This window comes from Colletotrichum truncatum (assembly GCF_014235925.2).
Source record: "Colletotrichum truncatum strain CMES1059 chromosome Unknown Contig_0006, whole genome shotgun sequence".
NCBI classification, from domain to species: Eukaryota; Fungi; Ascomycota; class Sordariomycetes; order Glomerellales; family Glomerellaceae; genus Colletotrichum; species Colletotrichum truncatum.
Window position 1 is genome coordinate 2,239,481 of NW_027222403.1, and position 6,000 is coordinate 2,245,480.

Genomic DNA, 6,000 nt, shown 5'->3' on the forward strand with positions numbered 1-6,000 from the left:
GCGACAGCATGCTTACCAGCCCAAGACAACTACAACGCATGAATCACTAATCTTACAGTGATGGCAGCGCACTGAAATATTGCCCCTCACTTGCCGGAATCGGACATGGATTGCGGGGCCGACCATCCCCCGTCGCTCCCGTGTCGTCAGCGAAGATCCACCATTTAAGGGATTCTCGATGATCTTCCAATAAATCTAAAATAACCTCTTGGACATGGCAAAAAAGAAGCATCGAACGATGCCCATTTCCATCTTGTCCTTTTCTACCCCCCCGAAAGAGCCACCCCAGAAGAGCTTTTGCGGGTTGTCGGTGCTTGTGCGTGGTGCCCGACCCGCAATCCCATGCCCTTTCAATCCATGACCCGTTCGAGAGATGGATACGAATAGCGACCTCTTTTTCTTTTTCTGCCCTTTTGCTCACTTCCTTCTCTCTCTCCCCTTGCACCGCTATTTCGCCCCCATGCTACCACACCTTTGGACGGATACCTCCGTGGCAGCTGAGACCATCTCAAGTTGCTTTGCTCCTTTTTTGGTAGCAGTAGCGTAAGGCTGACAGGACCCTTGACTGGAGAAAAAGGGAGCAAGAGCAGTGCGCATCAAGGAACCGCCCCTTGTAGTACTCAAAGTTTAAATTGCTTTCTCCAGGCCAAGTCGATAGAGGCTGATCCCTTCGTCCCCATCGTGACTTCATCCCTTTTATTTTTCCACCTCCTCTCCAGCTCTTTCTGGATAGCTCTAATGAACTTTAATATTCGAAGCTTCGCTGAGCCGTAACATCCGTAAAACGCATGGCAAGTTCTGGGGCCGACCGCATGCCAAGTCCGACAGCACAATTAGCCATTCAAACGATGGAATTAAATGATTGGGGCTTAAACGATCTGGCGTCTGGCGTGGCACGACATGGCGTGTACTTCTGTCTCTCGCGCTTCTGGAAGCTCGATGGAAGCATAATAGAAGCATGGGAGGATCAATACAACAAAATGAGACGTGATTTCACTGGGCCGTGATCCTGGTCAGGAACTTCATTGAACCGTTCCCAAAGCTCCGCTGCCCTTCAACATTCCTGCAACCACACCCTTTCGGCAATGCCACTGAGAAGGGCCACCGAGCTTCAATTGAACAATATGCATGTTGGACTGCCCGCTATCCGCTGCCTGCCGTTGTCCTCCCACTTGCTCTTCTACTACGGACAGGCTTGATCGGAGCTGTCGACAGGTACCGATGTCCCTGCTGCAGCCTCTCCGGACACCAATTTCTGGAATGGGCTAAGTGCTTCTCCTACTGAAGCGGTGGCATCGTGTCTTGGTTCGCTGCCCAGTGTTTAAAGATTCCCCGGAGCGGGCGGACGGACGGGACCTTCCCAGTTACCACGCCCCTTGTTCTCGGCCGAGTCATCTGTTGCCGCGCCCATGCAGCCGCAAAAGTTGATTATGCACCGCAACCCCAGAAAACCTTCCTTCTTGTAGACAATCATCTCAAAGTGTGGCCACACTCCCACCGAAAAGAGTTGTTCAATTTGGCCGTCATCTTCGTCGGATATTTGCATGACCGGATCGTCTACTCATCGGCAAATGCCCTTTATGCGAGTCACGAAAGATTACCAACACAATCTGCGAACATGGATTAGGAGCACGAGAGTGGACATCCACTGAATGCCCATTCGGACCGTTCAAGCTTGGGACACACCCCTCGTGTCGTCAGATGACACCCTTTAGTTGAGGGTCCCCTGCCCTCCGAGCCACGCTCATCAGAGTGCCCGAGATCTTGGGGGCGAAGAGCAGACCCCCCTGACCGAACGATTCCAGGAACCAGTTGTGAGAAAGGGAACAACCGAGCGTGACAGATGCTAGTCCCCAGCGCTAGGCGCGTGGTTCAGTTGTACGAGTTCGGATCCGAGGCACACACAGCCCCATGATGCAGGGCAAGCTATGCGGCCTGAAACCACCATTGCGCCAGTTGTACGGATGGACGTCCCCTTCGATTATTCTGCGAAACCAAGCATTGGAATATGCCTATTGAGTTTCCGATATGTCGAGCAGGAATAGCCCCTATCACGTCAAGCTTGACCTCTTGGAAGGTGGATGAGATGGTCTTGTGTAGCAAGAAGAGGCTGGGCTGGGTGCCGTCAACAGGCCAACTCGACGGCACAGGAACAGGCCAAGAAAAACAGGACAAGGGGGTATCGGGGTTCCTCGGTAGGTTCCATTATTGAAGCCCTGGATATTGACCCAAGTGGCCACCGCTAGTTTTTTAGCATGTGAATGATGACACTACCGCTTTACTCACCCCATTGCCCCCCCTGCAACCCCGTGTATTTATGACCATGTCCATTTCGGTTGGTCGGTAAAAGGCGGCCCTGCTGGCATTTCATTTGCTGGGTGACAGCCGTTGGCAGCTTTTCCAGGAGAGGGGGTGTGGAGGAAGGAATACCGTGGTGGGATACCGACAAGAACATGTACCGTCCCCCATGATAGCTGAAGGATGGCCGACACCAGCCAAGGTCTACGGATCCCAGTCGACGAAGTTGCGCGTCTCCCAGTCGTTGTCGCTGTTAGAACATTACTGGGAAGGCAACACACTGAGGCTTCACCACTAGAAGCGTGGCGCCCTTGGGGCGGACCCATCGTACCAGTAAGCCTACTACGTAGTATGAGCCAGCAAGGGCAAGGAGTCGAGCAGGACAAGAAAAGCCACCAGTCCCAGATGCTCGTCTGGAAGACTTGCGTGGCGCAGGCTGCGGTCGAAATTGACCAGGCGCCGCTGTCCCCACTAAGCCGTTGACCAGTGCCATGAGGATACCAGCTCCTCCTTCATCATCCCATTTCCTTCTGCCCACAATAATGAGATGCAGACGACTCGGATGATGAGCAAGTGAGCCAGTCGGAATGCACTGCGTACGTTCCTACATTGTGGCATTTGCAGCCATCCTAGCTTCGTCCACCTGGCGGGTTGGTTTGATCAAACTGAACGCATCGACCTGGCCAGGATTGACTTTGACCGGTGGTACCAACTTGTCGGCGGCGCTTTCGAGGGCCCCAAGCTGCTGCGTGGGAGTCGCCCCTCTTGACACCTCCACGAATTTCTCCGAACCGGAGGTGTCGTGATGGCCAAAGTTTAAAATGGAACAAAGCTTTTGAGTAAGCTGTGGCCACGACTTACAAAGAATGGGAGCATGCTGAGGTAATCTTGCCGCTGTGCTGTTGATCATTCAGGCTGCATGGCGTACTGAGCTATGGCTGATCATGAATTTTGTCGTTTGCTCACAAGGTTTCATTTCGGAAGCTTCGCTTTGCAGGCCTTGTAGTACAACGACTCCGGTGGGAAGATTATGATATAGCTGTCCCTGGTCTTATCATGGGCCGTTTACTGCCCAGGGAGCGGCAGTAATATGGTCGGCCTGGGCGTACGCAAGCGCTCGAAGTGGTGCAGCAAATGCGCATGGAGGAGGCCATTGTAGCGGCAGGCCGCTATTAAACTCTGTATTTTATTACGCGGATCTGCGTTTCTCCTATCGCCCTTCCTGGCGAGGTCCAACGGTCCACCTGATTTGATGGCGTAATGCCCAACGCCCAGCGCCTCTACTACGGAGGAGGGTGGGTGATAGGATGGGATGGGGTGTTTGGTGCCAAGTCTTTTCATGGGAAAACCACTGTCACACTTCAAAGCTGCGGGTTCATGGTCGCTTTTGACCAGTTGAGGAAGCTGGAACAATAGCATGGTTCCACACCGAAGGGTTCGCCAGCAAAGATCAGACGGATGGGAAGCGGAGTAAGACAATGCAGGTAGACAAAGAACAGAATGGAATACGCCTCCTGCGGTAGCGGGTCAGCCCAAGAGGGCATGATGATGGGGAAATCAGCAAGATCATGAGCAGATGGTGAAGTCAGAGGAATAGCTTGGCCAAGTGTCAGTTAGGCTAGCGCCGTCAGTGCGGTAAGATGGTGATGAGGCCAGAACCTTCGTCGAAGGCCCGAGGAAGGGTTCGGTTGGGTGTCATGGCGTTATGGCTCTGGCCAAAATTCAACAGCCTCCAAGCCTCACTCCACGCACATTTCCATCCGAGATTTTGATGTGCTCTCACGCAAGGTGCCTTGGAACGCACCCAAGCGCGCTGGCTTGCCAGTTTGGTCCTTGAAGAGATTGATCAGAGCCCACCTGCCGACCAGGTCATGGCTAACTAAGTTGGCGAATTTCATTGCTTTACTACTTGGAATCGGCGGGGCGGGTTGACGGTGAAAGATGCAGCGTGTTATTGTGTCGTGCCATGGGGGTGGTCCCCGATGAACGGCACCTTTACACGAGGTCTTCGCCGATGCAGCCTGCGGGTTGAGTTCTCTCGGAAGTGTTGGAGAAGGCTTTGAGGGACTGCAAAGTACACTAGTAGTGTACCCGCAAGTGAAGTGTCCAAGGATAGGGATTCCACGGCAGACCCTGTCTGAACATCCAGAGCAGACAAGACCCAGAAGTGGCCCAGCTCCAATTCCCATGCGAGCGGCACCCACATTGACTGGTGGCCCTAGCAACCAGGCTAGAGGAAAGGCCCCTTGAGCCTTGGGACCTGAGCAGCAGCAGCAACATCAGAAGTGCCAAAGTGAGAGGGGAAGGAAGTGGGAACCGGCTGCTGGGACTGGCAACAGTGGTGGTAAGGCATGTAAGGTACCTAGAGGGGCACAGGAAGAGGGCCAAGGTATATTGGTCTTTGATAGCTTGGCTTATGGATGTGGATGATGGTCAGGAACGGTACCTTGGCTAGGTGGATTGGATTGTGGGAAGTCCAGATGCACAGAGGGGCTTGGTATGGGCCGGAAATGTCATTTGACATACTCCGTAGAGGAATTAGTACTTCGGCTTTGCTTGTTGGTTTATGGGTGAGGGGAGCGGCACTGCATGAGGTGAGGTGCGTTATCACATCTTTACTAGTAGATGCACCGCAGCGGGGTACGTACTTTCCTTCGAAGGGGATGTAGGGATGATTGCAGGAGGATGGAGTAATGATGAGCATTCGTCTTTTGCGGCTATTGCTGGTGGTGGTGGTGGTGCTGGGGCTCGTGCCTGAGCTTGAACAGGAGCTGGAGCTGGAGCTGGAGCTGGAGCTAGAGAGAAGGTGTTTTTATGTGACCTCAGGCAGATTGCAAGGGGATGATGTAGCGAAAGGATCCAACGCCAACACGTCCAAGATGTCGAAAAGAATGAGCTGCATGCAGAAAGAGATGGGGAAGAAGGCGCTACTGCCTCGTTCTCACTCTGTTGCTGCTCCAGCTACTAGTACTAGTAGCTGCTGGTGCTGCGTGAACCCCATGTCCAAAACCTGGGAGCCAGCAGAGTAGATTGGCAGGTTGAGATTCCTAGTCTAGCGCTAAAAGGATAGCCTAGGTAATTGTGCCTTAGCCAGCTGGGTCCTCTAGTCCTTAGCTTTTAGTGCGAAGTTGGGTCTTCGAGTCCTGGACTTCGTCTACTGCAGGTCGTAGTGGTGTGGACGGCACTAGCTGATGGAGAAAAGACCAGGGTAGTTACGAGCGAGCCTGTCATGATAAGGTAAGCGGAAGGTGGGTCGCCACCACAAAGCACTCATGGCTGGCACCGCGGTACCTGACCGCGGTACCACGGCAGATACCGTACCTCCGTCCCTGTCCTTTGCCCTTGTCCGCCCTTGTCTGCTATTACCAGCTTTGCCTACCTTAGCCAACCACCCTGCTGCCTTTTTGTTCCTCGCACCCATGCAAACCAATGGCGCGGCATCGCATGGCACCAGGAGCTGGGAGACGCCATTAGGACATCTCGGGCTATCTCAGTGCTAGACAGAGTCAAGATGAGGGGAATATTAACCCTTACCGACCTGACGGCCTCCTCAACACTTTTTGGGGGTGTTTTAACCCCGGAGATCGAGGGATAGGGCGGGTACAGCAGGAGCTAAGGTGGTAGTAGGAGGCGGTCTGCCGGTTCCATCACAAGCTCAACACCAGCGCTCCCACTGGCGCCGGCACGTTCCCTGATTCTCAA